This window comes from Ovis canadensis, chromosome 3, assembly GCF_042477335.2.
Source record: "Ovis canadensis isolate MfBH-ARS-UI-01 breed Bighorn chromosome 3, ARS-UI_OviCan_v2, whole genome shotgun sequence".
Taxonomy (NCBI): Eukaryota; Metazoa; Chordata; class Mammalia; order Artiodactyla; family Bovidae; genus Ovis; species Ovis canadensis.
Window position 1 is genome coordinate 105,598,879 of NC_091247.1, and position 24,170 is coordinate 105,623,048.

At 43.2% G+C, this 24,170-nt stretch overlaps 1 long non-coding RNA gene across 1 annotated transcript; it reads left to right on the forward strand.

Moving 5' to 3' along the window:
• The first annotated feature begins 829 nt into the window (after nucleotides 1-829).
• On the forward strand, nucleotides 830-4,228 carry LOC138437174 (uncharacterized). The gene is made up of 3 exons (XR_011255799.1): nucleotides 830-1,615; nucleotides 2,282-2,714; nucleotides 3,148-4,228. It is a non-coding gene; the product is annotated as an uncharacterized lncRNA (long non-coding RNA).
• The last annotated feature ends 19,942 nt before the right edge of the window (nucleotides 4,229-24,170 follow it).

Sequence of the window (24,170 nt, forward strand, 5' to 3'; positions counted from 1 at the left end):
TTTGGGGGCTTCCCTGGTGGCTCAGCGGTAACGACTCTGCCTGAAATGCAGGAGACACAGGTGCAGTCCCTGGTCCAGGAAGATTCCCTGGAGAAGGAAATGGCAACCCACTCCAGTATTCTTGCCTGGGAAACTCCATGGACAGAGGAGCCTGTTGGGCTACAGTCCATGGTGTTGCAAAGGAGTCAGACACAGCTTAGCGACAAACAACTGAAGTCGTTGCTTTACAATGTTGTGTTGGCTTCTTGCTGTATAGCAAAGTGAGTCAGTCACATGTACGCATATGTGCCCTCTTTTTTGGATTTCCTTCCCATTTAGGTCACCGGGAAGCACTGAGTACAGCTCCTTGTGCTATCAGGCGGGTTTTCATTAGTTATCCATCTTACGCACGGTGAGAGTGAAGGAAGTGAAAGTGGCATTGCTCAGTCATGTTCTACTCTTGCAGCCCCATGGATTATACCCTACAGGGCTTCTCTATCCATGGAATTCTCCAGGCAGGAATACTGGAGTGGGTAGTTATTCCCTTCTCCAGGGAATCTTCCTGACCCAGGGATCGAACCTGAGTCTCCTGAACTGCATGCAGATTCTGTACCATCTGAGCCACCCGGGAAGCTTAGACAGTGGTGAATATATGTCAATATTACTCTCTCAACTCAGTCCACCCCACTTCTCCCCTTGGTATCCATGTTTGTTCTCTGTCTCCATTTCTGCTTTGCAAATAAGTTCATCTATACCATTCTTCTAGATTCCACATGTATGCATTAATTTACGATATTTGTTTTTCTCTTTGGGACTTACTTCACTGATAAGTCTGTTTCTTCATCTGCAGAATGAGTTGTTGAGATGATGGAGAGAACCTGTGATCACGTACTGGGATCGTAGGTTGGAGCAGCTATTGGTGATGATGCTATTATCATGCTCACCATTGTTGTTATCATTGTCATTGTTGATGAGCCTTAAAGATCTTTGGAAAATAGCTCCTAGGCTAAAACTTTAATTTCCAACTAAAGTCTTTGCTGGGCCAGAGTTAAGTTAGGTCTAAATTTTTGAGAACTGGGTCTGACTATGGAGTTTTAAATGCTGCACATCATTGTCAGCAAAGATAATAGATTCCTTCTGGTGTGTGAATTCATATATGTATGTAGACATGACTTCCTGTGGGCAACAGAACCAACCTTCTCTTGCAGTTCCTGCTACCTTCTTATCAGAAACACCAGAGTCCAGCGGCTAAGACTCCATGCTCCCATTGCAGGGGGCTAGGTTCAATCCCTGGTTGGGGAACTAGATCCCACATGACGCAACTAAGAGTTTGCACCCTGCGACTAAAGATCCCAAGTGCCGCAACTAAGACCCAGGGCAAATTTTTTTTTTTTTAAAGAAACAGCAGGGACCAGGAGACAGTGAAACAACATCCGTAAATTGCTGTGAGAAGTGAATTGTTGGCCCAGAGTTTCATACACAGTGAAAATATCCTTCAAGAATAAAAACGAATTACAAACAATTCAGATAACCAAGACAGTGCATCATCGGAGAACTGCACAGTAAGGAAAAAACAAAGAAAGTTCTTCTGGCTGAAAAGAAATGATACTGTTGGAAATGGTGAATTTCAGGATAAGTAAGAAAGACTTTTTTTTTTTCTCTTTATTTAAAGCACATATGGTTATTTAAAGAAAAATTTATAATGCTGTCTTGTGAGATTTATAATTATGTAAATGTAGTACATATGAGATTTATAGTGTAAAGAATGATCGAGTGTAAATGGCTCTATATGATTGTCAGGTTCTACAGTTTATGTAAAGTGGCACAACCTTAACTCTCACAGATTGCAAAAGGAAAGGAAATGCATGGTAATCTATAGGCAAAAGGTTAAAAAATGCAAAAAAGTAAAGCTAAAAAGTCAATAGATACATTAAGAAGTAATTTTAAAATCTATTACATAATTTTAAAAGAAAATAGGAGTGGAAATTAAAGGCTGCAAACAGAAAATAAATAGTAAAATGGAAGACCTGTCTCCAAAAATATCAATAATTACATTGAATGCTGATGCACTGAAAAGTCCAATGAGAAGCAGAGATTGTCAGAATGGATAGAAACATTGTCTATAGGAGGCAGACTTTAAATAGAAAAAAAACAAGTTCACTGAGAGAATTAATGGAAAAAGAAATACCATGGGAATAGTAAGCACAAGAATGCTGGAGTGGTGATATCAGTATCAGATTGAAGTTAACTTCAGGGTAAAGAGTGCTACCATTAAAGAATCTAAGCTACTCCATTTTGTAAGATTCCAGGAAAAGAGCCTTTGGAAATGCCCTGACCTCACCCCACCACCTGCGAATCAATCAGAACCCTTGGCCAGCCCGGGAAATTCGAGTCAAGCCCGGGAAAGGAGAACCAATCAGAACTCAACACCTAACCCTTCACCAGAAGGTGACCAATCAGACCCGGAGACTCCCGTTTTTCGAATTTTTCGCGCGATAATACCCTATATAAGCAATGTAACCCAGCGCTCAGGGCTGCTCCCTATAGCTGCTGCGTCGGTATCGGTGGGAGCCCCAGCGCGAGCTTGGTAATAAAAACTCTCTTGCTTTTGCATCCGATACCGGCTCCCTGGTGGTCATTGGGAGATTTCGCGACTTGGGCATAACATTTGGGGCTCATCCGGGATCTGCCACCGGCTCCACGGGAAGACCGATCCGGAGAGTCATCTGCAGCCAGTAAGTCATCTGTCTTTCTTTTCACTCCTGGTAGGGCCTGGTATCTGAGACCGGTATACGACTCAGGCGGACGCGCGGGAGAGTCACCGGTGGGGGTCGTTGGGAGACGTCCCCGACCCCGGCGTGGGGGGACGGAGTGCCCCTGTTCTCTGTAGACGATAGCGGGTCGCTCCCGCTGAACGGCCGGAGGCCGTCGTCGTTCGGTTTTACCTCCGGACTCCCAGAGGTGTATTTCTGCTGTCTCTCTGTTTGTGTGGCTGTTCGTATTGTCTGTGTTAATTTACCAACATCTGACTGATCCAGGGACGATGGGGCAACGCCATTCTAGCCCCACACCTCTATCCTTGGTTACTGATAATTTTAAGGAGGTCAAGATGCACGCTCATGACCTCAGTGTAGAAATTAAAAGGAATAAATTAATCACTTTTTGCAGCGCAGAATGGCCGACCTTCCATGTAGGCTGGCCCTCAGAAGGCACCTCTGACTTGGGAACTGTACACAGAGTCCGAGATATCATCTTCTGACCGAGGATTGGACACCCTGACCAAGTTCCCTTTGTCAGCACATGTGTCTCCTCGGACAATTCATTTCCGAGTGTTAGACAAGAGCCCAGTTTCGGGCCCTGGAAGGGGTCCCTCTTCCTGCAGCAAATGGCGGCTCTGGCGGGGACTCTTTTTCGCCGAGACTGACATCCTGACCACTTGGGGTACTCAGGGGCCAGCTTGCCTGCCAATGGACCAGACCCAGCGGCCGCAACTGGGACCCTTTTGTCCCTGGTCTCCTCCTGACGCGGACAACTGGCCAGAGTGCCCCGACCGGTAAGGAACAAGAGACTTTATTGACCTCTCTCCCCTTCCCTCTCTGTCTCCTCTCCTTAACCCTTCCTATCCTTCCCTGTTTTTCTAGTCCCCCAGTCCTGGACACAGGAATCTGGTCGAAGGGCCCTCAGCCTGAGCTGAGGTTTGGAGACTGATCACCTTCTCTTGGCAGAGACTCGAATTCTGGTTCTGATTTCTGGTAGGGCCGAGTTCCAGTGCTCCCTTCTCTGGAGGCCCAGGGAAATGTCCCGTAACGCCTGGGTATCTGTAGGTGGCAGGAGACGTTTGTAAGGCCACCCCTTTTGCTCCCCCCCCCTTCCTGCCTCCTCTCCCTTCTTTTTCAACCTGGCTTCCTTTACTTCCTTGAAATCTTTGATGTTAGTACTTGGATCTGAAGTTCTGTGTCTCTATAGGAGGTTTTCTGAGAGACTGTATTTTTGTATTTAATGGCTTCTCTGGTGGAGCCGAGGTTAAAGCGTCTGCCTGCAATATGGGAGACCTGGGTTCGATCCCTGGGTCGAGAAGATCCCCTGGAAAAGGAAATTTTGCTTTGTCTGGCAACCAGGTGGTTTAGACCTGCCGCCATTTTGTTAAAACTTGATTTTCTTTCCCTGTGCCTTGAGACCAGGGCTCTCAGGAACACTTATCTGACCATCTCTAACTCCTGACACTGAGGAAAAAGAAAAAAAAAAAAAAGACTTGAAGCTAGATCTTACACTGTGTCTGTCTAAATATGTCTTGGTAATATTTTTGTATATGAGCTCTATTTATTTGGCTTAAAAAAAGGTAAGCACTTACAAATCAAGTAATTCTAAATTAAACAATAAATTCCAGGTTTATGTGAACTGGGAAATATTCAGTGTTAAATACCTGATATTAATGTTTGTTTGTTGACCTATTTAACATAGACATGTCTTAGAGTACTTAACGTGAAGTAAAATATTTCCATTGTACCTAGGTTTAATATGAGTTAAATATTATATCTGTTACAAGTTTGTCAACAAGAAAATTACCTCAAGTAAAAAAAAACTTCTAAAAAATATAAATGCGATATGAGCTTTTATATAAACTCTATTAAGAATAATTATTCTTTAAAAATATCTGTCTAAAATAGTCTCTCCAGATTGGTGTAACTTAAAAATCTGACCAAATGTTCTAAACCCTTTTAATTGATCTCTTTGATAAAACTTCCTAAATAGAACTCTATTGAAGTTCTTTTGATCTCTAGCTAACTTTGGGATGTTTCAGAGGGCCCCTGGAACATCCCAAAGAGAGATATTAAACTGTGCTTATTTGGTTGGTTAAATTACATGGAAAAGATTATCAGATGAGTAATAAATCCACTCAGGATGGTAAAATTACTAATACAGATATCCTAAAAATTATATGGAGTTTTAAACATTCTGATATGTCCTGGTATTTTAATGGCAAAAGGACTGAATGAACCAGTGGATATGCTTATAACTTTTATGGTTTCTGTCTGAAAAATTATGGGGTTGAATCTTATGTTTTCAGGGACTAGGGAAAATCTTCGTCTCAAACTAATTATGACAATACTTTGGTAAAATTAAACGTTATAAACAAAACAATTATATGTTCTATCTGACTCTTCCAAAAATTGGAAGTTCTTAGGTTTCCAGTAAGTTTATCAAATGAGTTAGAAAGTTTATCTCATGGGTACAAAAATCTCAAGAAATTTTTGAGACCTTAAAAAGGGAAGAATTCACCTAGATTTGTTAGGCAAAATCTGTGATAAGCCTTTGGTGTGAGTTTCCTAGCCCTGTTTTATTTTAAAAGTTCAGTCTGAGACTCTATAAATGTTTCAGCAAAATAAAAAGCCTATAATCAATTATGGTTATAAAAATCATCAGACCAAAATCAGTGAGAACAGACCAGTTTTGCAAACAAACTAGCCTTAATTTGGTTATATTTAATAAAAATAAGGGTAACTTTAAGGAAAAAAAGATATTTCGAAATGTTAAATATCAGTTTGTTAATGGAGGTCTGCATCTAGTAAGACTCATCTCTTAGATAGTTCTTTGCTGTTATGTGATGTTAATGTAAAATTTAATTGAATTCTTGAAGAACACCCTAAGTTTGTTTCTGAAGCTTATCTCAGTAATCTATCTTTGGATGAAGATCAGATGCCTCATGACCTGCAACCAGGACTGGAAAAAGACATAATTTAAGGGACTGTCTCCAACCTGGACGGAAGGACTTTTTTATCAGGAGAAACTACACTACGCCAGGATGAGAAGACAACGACGTCAGAGGGAGACGGCTTCCCCGAGATGCGGGACCCGATTCGTATGATCACTTATGTTTTCTTGACTTCTTAGACCTTTGCATATAAGTCAAATGCTTTTCTATCATAGGCCTGATCCTATGCTAGTTTCAAAATCAATCCAATTGTTGGGTTTGTGGCCAATAACCTGTGTCTAGTTCTGGGTTACCTTGGTAAATTTCTCTATTACCAGACTCTAACTGGTTGGCCCTGAGAAAATTTACTTAAAAAATTAAATCATACTAAAGATAATCAGTCTAGTGACACTAGAAAACTGGGCTGTGTTCCTTATAGATGGTGCCAATATATAATTTCCCTGGAAGATAAAGATTCTACAGGGCAGACTAAGTCAGATGACCTGAAGATATACTGGGCTACATCTAATGGAAGTTCTTAACATAAGTCTTACTTATGACTTTACTAATACTGCTGGCTATGTTATTTGTATTTCACCTGTTTTACAAAATTGCTGTTTCTTACACTGTATGTGTGTCTGAGGCCTCTAATAGAATAATATATAGTCCCATATGAGATCGATGATGGTAACAGTGTAACTCTAGATATGGCAAGAAGCAACAAGAGGGAATATTTTCCTGGACCAAAAAGCTAGTAAGACAGGTGGTCCAGAGAATTTTAGATACTGTTTTATGGCCTAGTCCAGTAACAGCACATTGAGTGGCCTGTTTACCTGACAATGGACACTCTCAGCACCACGAGATAAAATGGTCATGAAGTGCCCCCCTCATGATCATAGTCAAGTTTATGAGCAAAAAGGGGCTCTGCCAACTGAAGACTGACACTCGCCATCTGCATCTACAAAGATCAAACCATGGCCGCTGCAACTGCTGACTTTCAATGCCCCTGAAAAAGGAGTTCAGGGTGAAAATCAGGAATGAGGCACTCTGTGCTCTTGGAAAACCTGGCAGAACAGGCCTTCAGATAGTTAGATCTTTTCAGGAGAAGATTTTATGAGTCCTAATTCTTGCATCTTCTCATACCTAGAGAAACACTGATGTCATTAACGGTGAAATCTGCTTTGGCTATTAAGGAAAAGTTTACGATTAAAAGTCAAAATAGAGTAGCTATGGTTCAGATATCCTGGGAAATAACTAGGTGATTCTATGGGTGTACTTTCAGATTAGACCTTGTATCGCTAAACACTTGAGTTTTCTGAGTCGTGTCAGGCTTGGATGCCACCATTTTCAAAACAATGTCTGCTGGAAGCTACTAACCTTACTTTTTATAAAACTAGGCAACTGGCTACATGGCTACAAGTCTCTGAAGTGCCAGGTCCAGACTGGGTTTCAGACCTATTCTTCTAGAAAGAAATGAGATTAGGATTTTAATCATACGAGACTCAGATCTAAAACTTGGAACTCAGAAATACTTCCAATTCAGTGTCTATACTCCAAGCTGGGGCAGTCCTATGCCCCATTTTGACAGGAAGTTATCACAGTCATAGTTGCCTAGTTCCCTAAAATTAAAACTGAGCGGGACTCTGTGGGGCTCTGGAGTGCAGATCTGTTCTGTGTTCTCCATTTCTTATCTGTAGGATATAGACTTTGTTCAGCCTCCTTGGCCTTCCCTGAATTCCAAAGCATGGATTCAAACAATTGCTAATCAGGGAAGGGAGGGGATACAAAAACAGAAATAGTCAAAGGTTGGTACAGCCTCCAGACAGAGTCCTGGTTCCTACTCAAAGAAATATGCATAACAATGTCTTTGAGCCCCCACCCAGGTGGAAGATGGTAACTTCAGACTGAACACAAGATTCCTGGAGCACAGCTCTGTTGCCTCACCACCAACCCATCAGAAGGGGTCACAAAGCCTGCAACCCTCACCCCAAATGTTGCCTTCTGTTTCTGGGGACCAGAGATGACCATCCTGTTAGGTCTCCTGTTTGGCCCTTGTCTATTTCATCTCTGAGAAGGGCCAACTAAATTGCTGTTACTACAAGGATAGAAGCTGGTTTCAGGTGTGGAAAACCCCAACTTAGATCAGGTAGAGAGAGACTTCTGCTCTATTAGGCAGGCCTACGCCCATGCACAGCAGGAAGAAGTTACAGAAGAAAGAGACCTCCGCCCCAATTCCCAAAAAGTATCTTGAGTATGAAGTCTCTCAGAGGGCCTATGTACTGTGTTAGCAGAAGAACGTTGTTTTTATGTGAATCACTCAGGGGTAGTCAAGGAGTCCCTGGCCAAGATAAGAAAAGGGCTGAGTCAAAAAAAAAAAAAGAGAGAAATGTCTCAAAATTGGTTTGAATCCTGGTTCAACTCATCCCCCTGGTTCACAACTCTCATATCCTCCTTGGTGGGGCCCTTGATTTTCTTGTTACTGCTACTCACCCTCATGCCATGCTTATTAAACTAACTAGTGGCCTTCATTAAAAACTGCATCAACATGGTGCAGCTCATGGTACTCAGATCCCAATATGCGGCCCTACCAATGGTCCCCTTAGCAGGAGACAATATAGAGCCAACCTCAGACCCATGACTGGATCTGTCCTGGATCCTAGAGAAGGGGGGAATGAAGAATCAAAGCTACTCCACTTTGTAAGGTTCCAGAAAAAGAGCCTTTGGAAATTCCCTAAACTCACCCCACCACCTGGGAACAAATCAGAACCCTTGGCCAGCCCGGGAAATTCGAGTCAAGCCCGGGAAAGGAGAACCAATCAGAACTCAACACCTAACCCTTCACCAGAAGGTGACCAATCAGACCCGGAGACTCCCGTCTTTTGAATTTTTCGCACGATAATACCCTATATAAGCAATGTAACCCAGAGCTCAGGGCTCCTTCCTATAGCTGCTGCGTCGGTATCAGTGGGAGCCCCAGCTCGAGCTTGGTAATAAAAACTCTCTTGCTTTTGCATCGGATACCGGCTCCCTGGTGGTCATTGGGAGATTTCGCGACTTGGGCATAACACCATACATGGAGAGAGACATGTCCTAATGACAGGCATTGATTCTACAGGAAGATACCACAGTGCTAACAATATATGGGTCTAACAACAGAGCTTCACAACACCAGAGCAAAATGGCAGAGGTGAAAAGAGAAGTGGAAAATACCACCACCATAGCTGGAAACGCTAACCTCTCCTCAGTCATTGATAGAAACACTGGGCCTAAAATCAGTGAAGACATAGACGATCTGTTCAAAAGCGTCACCACCTTGACCCGTTAATAATTCTAGAACTCTACACCCAGCATCTGAAGAATGCACATTCTTTCCAGTTACATGTAGAACTTTTGTCAAGAGAAACCATATGTTAGGCCACAAAATAAGTCTTGATAAACAGAATAAGACTGAAATCCCACAGAGCATTTTCTCTGTCCACAATAGGATCAAATTAGAAATCAATAATAAGAAATCTAGGATGGCTCTAGATATTTGGAAATCAGATGACATACTTCTAAGTAACCCCAAAGAAAAATTAGGAAAACTAATGAACAAAATAATAATAAAAATACAACATAGTAATAGTCATGAACTGTAGTTAAAGCAAAATTTAGAGGGAAATTTATAGTCTTACGTGTGTGAGTATGTGTGTGCTCAGTGGCTTAGCTGTATACAACTCTTTGTGGCCCTATGGACTGTAAGCCTCCAGGCTCTTCTGCTCATGGGATTTTCCAGGCAAGAATCCTGGAGTGGGGTGCCATTTCCTACTCCAGGGGATCTTCCCGACCCAGGGATTAAGCACAGTCGCTTTGGTCTCCTGCATTGGCAGTCGGATTCTTTACCGCTAGCGCCACCTGGGAAGCCCATAGTTTTACATATGTGCATCAGAAAAGAACAAAGGTCAAAAACAATGACTTCATGTTCTGAGAGTCTAAAAAATGAGTTAAAAGAAGAAAATGTAAACCTAAAGTAAGCAGAAGTAAAGAGATACTAAGAACAGAAATAGATGACCTAAAAATCAAGAATAAAGAAAATTAAAAAGGCCAAAAGTTGGTTCACTGAAAAGATCAACTCTAGTTAGATCAACCAAAAAAGGAGAGAGAATGAAAATTATCAACATTAGAATAAAAGAGGGGTCAACACTGAAAATGCTCTGGATATTGAAAGAATGGTAAGAAAATCTTATTTAAAAACCTTTATGACAACCAACAAATTTGACAACTTAGATGAAATGGACAATTCTTTGAAAAATGCAACTTACCGTAACTCCAATATGATAAAATAGAAATCTAAATAACCCTGTATTTAGGGAAAAGAATTTATTTTAAAAATATTCCATAAAGAAAACTTTGCTTAAGATCATTTCATTAGTTCTAACATTTAAGAGAGAAATAACGCAAACCTTTCACAAACTTTCAGAGAACAGAGGAGGTAAAACTGATTTTATGAGGTCAGCATAATTCTAATATAAAACTTGACAAAGGCATTAGGAAAAAAAGGAAAAGAGACACACCTACAAAAAACCTAAATGAGATAGCAGCAACTTGAACTAGTCATGTGTTAAAAGTATGATACTTAGGAAAGCTTCATACCAGAAATGGAAAGTTGAGTTAATATTAGAAAAATCGATCAGTGTAATTAGCCAGTTCACAGAATGATGGAGAAAATTATATAAGTATTTCAATGGGTACAAAAAAGCATTCAGCACTCATAATAAAAACTCATAGATAATAAGAAATAGAAGATAACTTCCGCAATCTGATAAAAAGGCGTTCATGACCCAGGGATCGAACCTGAGTCTCTTACGTCTCCTGCCTTGGCAGGCAGGTTCTTTAACACCATTGCTTAAAATCCCATCCATGGGTCCAGTAAGAATTTGAGGTTTTTTACAAAGAGGACAATTGGCTCTTTCCAAATGAAAAGACAAGACCAGGGTCAGAGATTTCACAGCCTCCTTGATAAAACAAAGTTAAAGATAATGTAATTTAAAATCATCTTACCAACATTATTGGATACAGTTCAGATTGTGGTCAGGGTACTGCTGAGAGAAAACAGCTACCAACAAGATTCTCTTCATGGGCCAGTGGGGCTGGGATGGGAAAGTATAATAAATCATACTAGAAGGTCACATTTGACTTTACAGTCTCAGACTGGCAAGAGTATATGCAGTTTTGTGTTGTTTTTGGCTAAACCAAGTGCCTCTTTGGTAAAATTAATGTTGTGTGCATGCTTAGTCACTTGTCCTGTCCAGCTGTTTGTGACGCTATGGACTGTAGCCAAAAAGGCTCCTCTGTCCGTGAAATTTCCCAGGCAAGAATCCTGGAGTGGGTTGCCATATCCTCCTCCAGGGGATCTTCCCCACCCAGGGATCGAACCTGTGTCTCTTGCATTGGCAGGCAGAATCTTTACCCATGAGCCACTTGGGAAGCCTGTATATTAATGGTGAGGGAATTATAAATAAACTTTAATACAAGGAGGTAAAAAGAAGAAAGGTCATATCCCAGGCATCTTAGACCATTTTCTGTATGTGGGACCTACAACTATATGGTGGTGGTATAGCCACTCAGTCGTGTCCGACTCTTTGCGACCCATGAACTGTAGCCCACCAGGCTCCTCTGTTCATGGGATTCTCCAGGCAAGAATACTGGAGTGGGTTGCCATTGCCTTCTCCAAGGGATCTTCCCAACCCAGAAATCAAACTCGGGTCTCCTGCATTGCAGGCAGATTCTTTACCGACTGAACTATGAGGGAAGCCCTAGTCAGCACTTATAAATATTTGTTAGTTGGATTGAAGGAATTCTGCATTTCCAACATGGAAACAAGTGGATGATGCTCAGCACACAGTAGGCCTCAATAATGCTTCTCATCTGGGACCGTAAATCTGACAATCAGACCCCACCAGCACTTCTTATCCCTGGAACCTCTTCCCTAAACTGCTTATGTTCTAGTTGATTCTTCAGGCATCAGGGTCAGCTTACCTTACATCATTAATGCACAAGGCCTAGTTCAGCCACTAGGGCTTAAAGAATGTGGCCCGTTTCCAAGACCACCACAAGAAAAAGAAGTGCAATCTATGCACGTGGTGCCTCCTGACGCAAGTCCAAGGTTGTCCACTCCTCACCCTGTTACTGAACCAAGCTTGGGTCTGCTCACCCACGCGCAGTAAAAGCAGTTTACTTTCGCAGGTTGCAGCGAAAGGAAATGCAGCATTTGTTGCTGGGTACGAACCACAGCCAGCGCTCAACAAGCCCAAACTCCCTGATGGATTTCAGCAAAGCGATTTTGTAGTCTATTGTTTAAATAAATAATTTTTTAAAGTCTTTATTGAATTTGTTACAATTTTGCTTCTGTTTTATGTTTTGGCTTTGGTTTTTTGGCTGAGAGGCATGTGGTTTCTTAGCTCCCCCACCAGGGATCAAACCCGCATACCCACATTTCCTGTGTTTGAAGGTGAAGTCTTAACCACTGGACCGCCAAGGAAGTCCCCTCAGCAAAGCATGTTTAAAGGCCAGGTGAGGGAGGGGCATCTCAGGGTGTGAGATGGTTCCAGCACACCTCTGATTGGTTGATGGCGAGATAATAGGGCCCTGTCACGGGAGTGAGCATTATCAATCCTTAGGTGCCAGTAAGTCTGGAGGCTAGTGCTCACGAAGATCTGGTAGTTAATTTCTTCCCTTGGGTGATGGTGTTAGCATCATAAAACAACTCAGGAAATGTGCATCAGATAGTTTCTAGGTCCTTCAGAGAGGCGCTAAAGTGGAGGATATGGAGGGAGTGGCTGCTCTAGAAGGCCTCATAGGATCCTGCTCAGTTACAGCCCAAGACCAAGATTCTCAGACACAGTCACCTCCACGACAGGGGGAGGGGCTGTCTGTTTGCTGTTTGGCTCATGACCTCCATCCTGGTGTAACTTGGACCCCCATGTTCCTCTTCCTTCCTCTGAGGTTTAAACCATCTTTCTTCTTCCTGGATTCCTTTTGGGGATTTGTTCAAAGAACATACAGTCACTAAGTTTCTGCCCTCCCCCACCTCCCCAGCCATGCTCTTAGCCCACATCTGCATCTCCTGGCCCCAGCCACTGATCCGTCTTCTGGATTCGCCATGATCATAGCTATAACACTATACCCCAAGTGTCAGCAGTTCCCTAGCTCCCGGATCTTGTGTCCCTGGGTCAGCCTGGCTTATCACCTGCTTAACTGAACTCAGAACTCAACCTCTCTTCAAGGTAACCAAAGAGTCCACTTCTTCAAAACTTTTAGTGAGATGCATAGACTTGACAGATGGTGTTGAGGAGCTAACTCAAGGAAGGGGCAGACTTCAAAGCCCCCCAAATTCCCCAAAGTTCTCTGTCTTTTGAGACTTCATCCTTGATGCTCCTCCCCTTGGAATTCCCATCCTCAACCCAGGAAAACTGAGTCCCTCCTCTCTCAATTATGGCAGCTCCTCTGCTGCTCTAAGGCCTACATGCCAGCCCTTGCTTTTTACTTACATGAGCTCAAAACACCTACCCAACAGATTGAGTCTGCCCTACAAGGAGTCTCATAAAATCTTCGGAGAAACATCACCTCCACCCCTACCACCATTTACCACATGCTCATTTTGTCATCAAGAAGCAAATGGCAACCCACTCCAATATTCTTGACTGGGAAATCCCATGGACAAAGGAGCCTGGTGGGTTACAACTCTCAAAAGAGTCAGACACGACTTAACACCTTAACAACAAGCAACATTTTGTGTCAGGCAAAGGACTCACCTTTACAAATATTATTGCAGTGATCTTATGAGTTAGGTAATATAATTATGCCCACTTAATGGGTAAGAACTCTAGAGCTCTGAAAGTTAGTTAGTTGCTCAGCCATGTCCAACTTTTTGTGGGCTCACAGACTGTAACCCACCAGGCTCCTCTGTCCATGGAGTTCTCCAGGCAAGAATACTGGAGTGGGTTGCCATTTCCTTCTCCAAGAGTTCTGAGAATCACTCGCCAATAAGCCATGTTCACACCACCATGATTCTCTATCCTCAAGTGGGCATTTCTTGCAGCTGCTGAGCTGCTGGTTTCTTCCCCGTGGATTCCTTGTCACAGCCCCAACAGTAGTTGCCCTGGGTCCTCATCAAACCCTTAATCCAAGGCCAGATGGCCTCTGTGGTTTCTGCAAAATAGTTTCTTCAGTGGACATCCTTTTTGGCAAATAGCTGTTTGACTCTACTCTTCACCTGCTAAGGCCAACATTTCTTGAGCAGTAACTGTTCTAAGCACGTTGGGTGCCTCATTGCAATGGATCCTCTCCACAAAGCTGGGGAGTAGGTTCTCTTGGTATTTGGTGCCTCCTTGATGGATTCAGCCCCTCCAGCTTTACAACCCCACAGCATCTTTAACCTGTCCCCTTCCATGCCTCTCGCCCAGGCCTGGAGGGAGCGCCTGCATTCCTCACCCGCGGGGCTTCATCAGCTCTAACAAGAGTGACCTGCGCTCATGCTTACTACCGACACAGGTGGCATCAGGGCACAGAGAGATCATCCCTGGGAAGTGACTGGGAACCGTGGTGAGAGAACCACTCAGGGCACATGTCCTACTAACTTCATAAAGAATGGGACATTCGGGGACTCTGTGTAGAAGCACCTTCAGGACCAACAGCAGCAAAACTGCAGAGGGGACAACTAATCCCACTCAAGCTCACTGGTTTTTTGTTTGTTTTTTTTTTTTTAGAGAGAAATTTCTACTCTACTAATGAACAAATGGACAAAACAGGCCACATGACCTCGATTTTTTTTTTAATGTGGACCATTTTTTTTTTTTTGTAAGATCCCCTGGAGAAGGAAATGGCAACCCACTTCAGTATTCTTGCCTGGAGAATCTCATGGATGGAGGAGTCTGGTGAGCTATAGTCCACGGGATCACAAAGAGTCGGACACAACTGAGCGACTTAGCTTTAGCTTTAGTTTTATTGAATTTGTTACAACATTTTGGGTGTTTTTGGCCCCAAGGCCCCTGACTAGGGAGTGAACCTGTACCCCCTGCATTAGAAGGTGAAGCCTTAACCACTGGACCACCAGGGAAGTCCCCTCAATTCTTTTTAAAAAATTGATCCATTTATTTATTTATTTGTTTCTGGTTGTGCTAGGTCTTCATCGCTGCTCACAGACCTTCCTAGTTGCAGCAAGCAGGGCTATTCTCTAGTTGTGGTGCAGGGGCCTCTCATTGCTGTGGCTTCTCTTGTGTAGCATGGGCTCTAGGGTGAATGAGTTTCAGTCATTATAATGCTTGAGCTCAGTAGTTATGGTGAATTCAGTTGCCCCACAGCATGTGGGATCTTAGTCCCCCAGCCAGGAATCGAACCTGTGTCCTCTGTGTTAGCAGGCGAACTCTTTACCACTGGACCACCAGGGAAGTCCAAGGCCTCAGTCCTTAAAAATGTTAAGGGACCCAGCACAATATTAGCAATCTGATCCCTGGGAGAGTGAGTGGGGAACTTTGTGATGGTACCTGCAGTTCCAACTGTCCTAGCCTGAGAGGTCTGTGGGTATCTAGGCCAGGTAACTGTAAGTAGCCAGCTGAAGGTGGCTCTCAACTGCGTGTTTGGTCTTTGCTTACTATGGCCCAAGGCGGGTTGGTCTCTTGATTCATTTCACTGGATTTGGCAGTTCCCTCGTGAGCCTTCAGGAACAAAAATGTTCTGAAGAGTAAAGACTCATTTGACTGTGCACATTGTCACCAAAAATCATATAACCTCAAATTCTGCTGAAAACAAAATCCCAGGCAAGCCCCGGGGTGTCCTGGCCAAGACCCAGATTCAATCAGCCCAGATGAGACCAAATTTAATTCAAACTCCTTAATCTGGTCTGGGCTTGATAAAGACACTTACTGATGTTCGTGATACGATATAATTGTCACCATTATTATAGATGGCTATCTCATGTTAATCTGCAGGACATAGTCACCTGCAGCGGATTGTCCCAGTACGTCTAATATAAGGGAAGGAGAGAGCAGGGCAAATTGGGAGAGTTGGCATTGACATATATACACTGTGTGCTGTGCTGGTTTGCAAACCCAGGTCTCTGGCATTGCAGGCAGATTCTTTACCATCTGAGCCACCAGGGAGGCCCCATATATACACTACCATGTATTAAACGGGCTTCCCAGGTGGCACTAGTGGTAAAGAACCTGCCTGCCAATGCAATAGACGTTAGAGATGCAGGTTCGATCCCTGGGTCAGGAATGTCCCCTGAATGACGGCATGGAAGCCCACTCCAGTATTCTCATCTGGAGAATTCCACGGACAGAGGACCCTAACAGGCTACAGTCCATAGGGTCTCACAGAGTCGGACATGACTGAAGCGACTTAGCACGCACATGTATTAAGCAGCTAGCCAGTGCGAGCTGTTGTATAGCCCAAGGAGCTCAGCTAGGTGCTCTCTGATGACCTAGAGGGGTAGGACTGGGGAGTAGGAGCGAGGCTCAGAGAGAGGGGATATATGTATCCCCAGCTGATTCATTCAGTTGCACAGCAGAAACTAACACAACATTGCAAAGCAATTATACTGCAAGAAAAAACTTTAAAAAAAAAAAGGGACTAGTAGATCGTAACCAGGGAAAAAGCAAACTGGAAAGCAGTGAGTATAATAAAAAAAGCTGTGCATAAGACAACATCACAAACAATAGAAAACTGATTCCTTGATCAACATGGATCCGAAGGGTTGCAGGGGCAATAGGTAGCTGCTCCCAGAAGAAGAAGGGAGACTTGTCATTGCTGACTCTTTTGTGTCTTGAAATTTGAATCATTAGATCGCATTCCCTTTTTAGAAAATTGAGATATAGTTTACCTATCACGGGCTTCCCTGATAGCTCAGTTGGTAAAGAATTCACCTGCAGTGCAGCAGATGCCGGTTCATTTCTTAGGTTGGGAAGATCTGCTGCAGAAGAGATAGGCTACCCACTCCAGCATTCTTGGGCTTCCCTTGTGGCTCAGCTGCTAAAGTATCCAGCTGCAACGCGTGAGACCTGGGTTTGATCCCTGGGTTGGGAAGATCCCCTGGAGAAGGGAAAGGCTACCCACTCTAGTATTCTGGCCTGGAGAATTCCATGGACTGTATAGTCCATGAGGTTGCAAAGAGTTGGACACGACTGAGCGACTTTCACTTTTACTTTCCATATCATAAAATTAACCCCTTTAACATGTGCAGTTCAGTGACTTTTAGTATATTCACAAGGCTATGCAACCAGGGCTTCTCTGTGGCTCAGATGGTAAAGAATTTGCCCACAATGTGGGAGACTTGGGTTTGATACCTGGGTTGGGAAGATCCCCTGGAGGAAGGTATGATTACCCACGCTAGTATTCTTGCCTGGAGAATCCCATGGACGAAAGAACCTGACAAGCTACAGTCCTTGGGGTCGCAAAGAGTCAGACACGACTGAGCGACTGACACACACACACACACACACACACGCAACCATCACCACTATCTCATTCTGGAACATTTGCATAACTCCCCAGAGAAACCCAGTCCCGTTAGCAGCCATTCTCCATCTCTGTCTCCTGCAGCTCCTGACAACCATTTATCTGCTTTCTGTCTCTGGATTTGTCTATCTAGGCATATCGTATAAACGGAACCATAAATTATATGGACTTTTGAAACCAGTTTCTCTCACTCAGCGATGTGCTTTCAAAGTTCTTCCATACTTTAGCATGCATTAATACTTAATCCCTTTCTATAGTTGAACGTTGAATCCCATTATTGTGTTTATTTGTGTACCAGTTGATGGACATTATCATAAAGAATATGCTATGAATATCCATGCACCAGAGTTCGCTGGATAAGTTTTCAGTTCTCTTATATATGCAAGTGGAACTGCTGGGACATATGGCAAATCCAGGGGCTTCTCCAGTGGTTCAGCGGTAAAGAATCTGCCTGCAATGTAAGAGAACTGCAGGAGACACCGTTTCAATCCCTGGATTTGGAAGATCCCCTGGAGTAGGAAATGGCAACCCACTCCAGTATTCTCACCTGGGAAATCTCATGGACAAAGAAGCCTGGAGGGCTACAGTCCATGGGGTTGCAAAGAGTCAGACATGACTCAGCGACTAAACAACATAAAATTGAAAACGTAAATTATATCAACACATGTCAGATAACCTTAACAATATGCCTGGTCCATATAAGCAAACTTCTGTGGGTTTGAGTAGAGTCGAGACCAGTATACCTTTTCTGACCCGCTTTCTTCAGCTGCCGTCACAGACGCTGAGGCAGTAGTATGCCTCGGTCTCCACTCCCTACCCTGGATACCCATCAAACATCCCTTCTGGATGCTTCTCCTTAGTTACAAGTTCCCAAACTGTCAAAGATAGTAAAAGCCGCTGAGAATTTAACGTGGGAGCTCATCAGGCGGTCCAGAAGATTTCATGGACAGGCCCTTTTATTAGAGGAGCACTGTCCTACTTGTTAGCAGGCTTGGAATTTCCCCTCCACTCTGGGCCACAAGGCTGATCCTGCAGGAGCATGGGGTTGGGGTACTGATGCTTCTCCCAGGGAGAAGGTAGGAGTTAGGCACCCAGGAGCTAGGTACCGAGGAAGCCTTCACGCTTCTCTATCCATATTTCTCCATTATTTCACACCGCCACGTACATGCATTCTATCAATCTGTAAACTGCTATAAAAGGGTGGCCTCTCAGCAACCTCATCCCCTCTCATTGAAGATCCTCTCCCCAAAGAAGATTTTGTCTTCTTTGACAAAATCCAGCCTGCCTAAAGACCTGCCTTGATTAATTATTAATTGTTTCACATCAATTTTAACCAATTTATTTAGACCATGTCACCCCTACACATTTTTATTAAACTAAATAAAAGCTAATGAGGTTTCTGACTAAAGAAAGAAAGCCAAAGAAAGCTGTCCCGCATTCTTAGGGTAAAAGTCACATTTTCTAGTCAGCACTTTTTTGAATGTGATGTTGCAAACACGCGTGCAGATGAGCCCGTCCTCAGCCTGCGTCATTTGGTGGTCCATCTTCTATGACACCCTGTATCTCCCACCTACTTCACACGCCTTCCTATATTATCTCGAAACAAATTTCAGTACTTAGATAACTTTGTTTGTAGCACATTCAATGTCTATCTCTAGAAGATAAGGGCTCTTTTTTTCCTTTTATTGGTGACAACTTTATCGACGTGTAATTGCCACTTAATAAACCTCATATAATTAAAGTGTACACTTGAATGGTTTGGCCGTACTTATACGTCTCTGAAACTGTCATCACAATTAAGATGATGAACACACATACCTCACCCTCAAACATTCCCTTCTGGCACTTTGTAGTTCTTCCAGCTTTCCAACTCCCTCCACCCAAAATGCAACTGCCAATCTGCTTGCTCTTACTGAAGATTAGCTGCACTTTCTATGATTTTATACAACGAGAATCATAGTATCTACTTTTTATTGCCTTTTTTCGTACTTAGCATAATTATCTTGAGATTCAGCCATGCTTTTGTGTACATCAATTGTTCCTTTTCTTTATTGGTGAGTATCATTCTATCGCACGGATAGGTCAAAAGTTGTTAATCTGGTCATTCTTTGGGATTCTCCTGGACTGCTTTCCATTTTTGATCATTTCAAATAAAGCAATTGTGAACATTGTGAACATAGGCTCTCTTTTTTTTTTGTGGAGTGTAAATAAACAGAGGTGGAATGGCTGAGTCATATGGTAGATATATTTTTAACTTAAAAAAAAAAAAACCTGACAAAATGCTCTTCAAAGTGGTCATACAATTTTCCGTTCCCACCGGCAGTGAATGGCTGTTCCAACTGCTTCACACTCTCGCAAACATTTGGTATGGTCAGTCTTTTTCATTTTATCCACTCAAGTGGGTTGGTGGTATCTCATTGTGGTTGTGATTTGCATTTCCCTGGTGACTAATGATGTTGAGCCTCTTTTCATGTGTTTATTTTCCAGCTCTATACATTCTTTGGTGAAGTCTTTTTTTTGTTGTTCAGATCTTTTGACCATTTAAAAACATTACGTTGTCTTCTCATAAATAACTTATTTATAAATTTTAGTACAAGTCCTCTGTCATGTGTATGCTTTGCAAATATCTTCAGTCTGTGGCTTTCCTGTTCATTTTCTTAAGTGTCTTCTGAAGGGCAAAAGTTTATTTTTTTAATTTTGATAAAATCCAGTCAATAGATTATTTCTTTTATGATTTATACTTTATATGTAGAGTTTAACAAATTGGTGCCCAAACCAAGGTAACTAAGATATATCATATGCTTTCTTCTAGGAGTTCTGTAGCCTTAGCGCTTACATTGATTTCTATCTATAATCTGTTTTGAGTTGATTCTTTATATAATGTCCAGTAATGATTATTATTATTCTTTTTTTTTTTTTTTTTTTTGCTTACGGCTACCCATTTTTTCTAGCACCACCTGTTGAAGAACATACTTTCTACACTGAATTTCCTTGGTGCCTTTGCCAGAAAAAAATCAGTCATGTAAGTGTGGCTCTATTTCTGTATTCCTAACTCTGTCCCATTGGTCTATATGCCTGTCTGGACACCAACCCCACTACAGCAATAACCAACATCAATCATAAAGTAAATTAAGAAGTTTTATAATTTACTTTATGAAAGAATGCAGGGTGTGTGAGGTTTCTGGGCTCTGCCTGTCCCCATATCTTGGAGGGCCGTGTGTCCCTTTAGGCAGTGAGGCTGGAGGGAGGGGAAGCCTTTTGGGCCGCTCCTGCCCGGGCACAGATAAGAAAGAAAGAGGGCGACCCTGACTCAGGAGTCCAAGAGTGTGGCCTGGACAACCCAGCTTGACCAATTATGCTAATTTTTCAGAGGGAGAGGATAGACGAGATGAAAAGTGACTCAAGAAAATCACCACAGAAGTAGGTGTCATTGCCTCCACAAGGAAGATGAGGAAGACAGTTATACAGCAGCTTATGAAAAAACCAGTCACCTGTAGGTTCAGCCAAGGGTGTGCCTATAAAATTTAAGAACTCAAATGTCCCCCTTTTCATCCCTATCTCTTTACTGAAAAAAACAACAACAACAAAAAACAATCCCCTATCATGGTTTTGGATGTTCAAAGAAGGGACACATTTGAATTATATTGAGGGAAAACTTCAGCTTCTCATGGGGCTCAGATGAAAGGCCATGCCTGGCTTGTGAGGCAGGTCAACAGTGGGGAAAGATGGGTACCGTGTCTGGAGACCACACTGAGCATCAGGAAGGCGCTAGCAGAGAATCAAAGCCCATCATCACAGGATCAGCAGAGACACGCCCAGAAATCAGAGGCATGGACCCTTATAGGGCCAGCTGAGGTCATGGTTCACAAAGAAAAGATGGTCCTGAGAAGACACCAGAACAGTGGACAGACCAGCAGATGGCCGCTGCTTCTCCAGCACTTGGGACATTCTGGCCTGCTTGGCTGATAAAGCCCAGGACACCCAGGATCTCGCCACTACCCGTGTTGGGACAGAGCTGGGACTGATGTGCCTCCAAGTCTCCATGCAGTGACCTCTGGGAACCTGGAGTCCCAGTCAAGCTGAGACAACTCTGCCCTTTGCCATGTCTCCAGCTGTGCCCGAACCATTTCGGAAGCAAAAGCATGAGGACAATCTTGTGGAGTTGGCCACTGGCAGCCGCGAGAAGGGACGCAGGGGGTCCAACTTCCTCAACCCTCTCCATCAAACAACAGAAATTGTGTAATTTTTCAAGGAGATAGATTTTAGCCTCCTTTTCCCTTAAAAACAATTATTTATTTATTTTCGGCCGTGCTGGGTCTTTGTTGCTGCTTGGGCTTTCTCCAGCCGCAGCTGGCAGGGGCTACTCTCTAAGTCAGGTGTGAGGACTTCTCCTTGTGGGGTCTTCTGTTGCTCTGGAGCACAGTCTCTAGCTGTGTGGGCCTCAGGAGCTGTGGGGCCTAGGCTCCAGATCAAGGGTTCAGTGGTTGTGGTGCAGGGGCTTCGGTGCTCCTCCGCGCGATCTTCCTAGACCAGGGAATGATCCCATGTCTCCTGCATTGGCAGGCGGATTCTTTACCACTCAGCAACCAGGGGAGCCCTTCCCTTTTTTTAAAGATTTTTTTTTGGGGGGGGGGGTGGGGACCATTTTTAAAGTCTTTATTGAATTTGTTACAATATTGCTTGTGTTTTATGTGTGTGTGTGTGTGTGTGTTTTTTTTTTTTTTTTTTTTGCCATGATGAGGCATGTGGGACCTTTGTTCCTCAACCGGGGTTTGAACCCACACTTCCTGCAGTAGAAGGCGAAGTCTTAACCACTGGACTGCCAGGGAAGTCACTTCGTTTCCCTTTTTGTTTTAGCCAAAATTACCCTTGACAAAGTTCCATGTGAAAGGGCAAAGAGGTAAGGATTTTCTACTTTGAGAAAAGCTTGTAAAAATAATACCCTAAAGATGTTCCCCAAACTCACATTGTTGCACACAGTCAGCTTTGGAGCAGTGCATTCTAGTTCTGCACTGAAAGCTCACATTCCAGGAGCTGCCCTGTGCAAGGATGAACCGTGGTCCCATGCGTTAGGAATGACTGCCTACTGTCCTCTTTGGAAGATTCAAATGCAATCTATATATCAGAGATTCCAAAACCCAGGAAAAGACGCTCCACATCATTAGTTCTTTGTTGTTGTTCAGTTGTTCAGTCGTGTCCTACGCTTTGCGAGCCCGTGGACTACAGCACGCCCGGCTTCCTTGTCCGTTACTCTCTCCTGGAGCTTGCTCAAACTCATGTCCATTGAGTTGGTGATGGCATCCAACCATCTCATCTTCTGACACCCTCTTCCTTCAATCTTTCCCAGCATCAGAGTCTTTTGCAATGAGTTGGCTCTTCACATCAGATTGCCAAAGTATTGGAGCTTCAGCTTCAGAATCAGTCCTTCCAATGAATATTCAGGATCGATTTCCTTTAGGATTGACTGGTTTAATCTCCTTGCTGTCCAAGGGACTCTCTCAAGAGTCTTCTCCAGCACCACAGTTCAAAAGTATCAATTCTTCGGCACTCAACCTTCTTAGTGGTCCAACTCTCACATCCATACACGACTACTGGAAAAACCATAGCTTTGACAATACGGACCTTTGTCAGAAAAATGATGTCTCTGCTTTTTAATATGCTATTTGTCATTAGTTCTTAGGGAAATGCAAACCGAAACCCACTTCACACCTGCTAGGACTGCTAGAATTAAAAAGATGGACAATAAAGGGTATTGGTAAAGATGTGGGGGGGGGATTGGAGCTCTCATGCACTGTTGGTGGGGATGTAGAATGCTGTAGATACTTTGGAAAACAGTGGCTGTGTCCTTGAAACAGAGTTACCAAGTGACCCAGTAATTCCACTGTGAGGTATATATCCAAGAGGCTTGAACACCTTTTCACACAAAATGTGCCCATGAGATGTCTACCAAGTGATGAAGGGATAAACAGAATGTAGTATCTCCAGACAACCGAATATCATTAACTTGGATGAACTTTGAAGACATTGTGTCATGGAAGCCAGTCACAAAAGGCCACATAGTGTATGATTCCATCTATATGAAATGACAAGTGTAGGCAAGTCTGTAGAGACAGAAGGTAGATTCACGGTTGCCTAGGTGGGAGTCACTGCAAATGGTCACAAGGTTTCACTTTGGGGTGATGATGAGCGCACAACTGTAAAAATACTCAAAGTTCTTCCAGATGCAAAGTATTATACACAGGATGGATAAATAGCAAGGTCCTGCTGTACAGGACAGGGAATTATATTCAATATCCTGTGATAAACCATTTTGGAAAAGTGTGAAAAAATGCATATATATATATATATATATAAAATAATCACTTTGCTGTAAGCAGAAATTAACATATTGTACATTTAACATTGTAAATCAACTATGCTTCAATAAAATAATTTTTTAAAAAACCTACTGAATGCTTAAAATAGTTAAATTTTGTTACTGCAAAACCAGGGGCCCACAGCTTGAGCAACCAGCAGGAAGAACAGCACAGACAGACAGACAGAGGGATGCCCTAATGGACCCTTCCCTCCACATCTACTTCCAGGTGTAATGAGGACACACAGAGTATCGCCACTGTCCAAATAACTTTTTATTTATTTAGAAAAATGTGTTGAATGTATTAGGTGATGGTGTGAGCCTGCAGTATGCCTCTTGTGTCCTGGAAGCTGGGCCCGACCTACAAACACTGGGCTTTGAAGGAAAAAAGAGGCCCCAGAGACCAAAAGGACAATTGGTCCACAGCCAGCAAAACCCAAGGTCAGGAGACATCAACCTGGGGTCTCCCAAGACACCTAGTGAATTCCTGAGAAAGATATCCCCAGGAATACCACCAAGGGGAGGAATTGGGATGTGATCCAAGGACCCACAGTCAGCCTTTCCCATTTAGAAGCAGCAGGAAGTCTGGGGGAGAGCTGACAAGTTAAGGTTACTCTAACTCTAAGTTCCACTTAGAGTTCCCGGGAA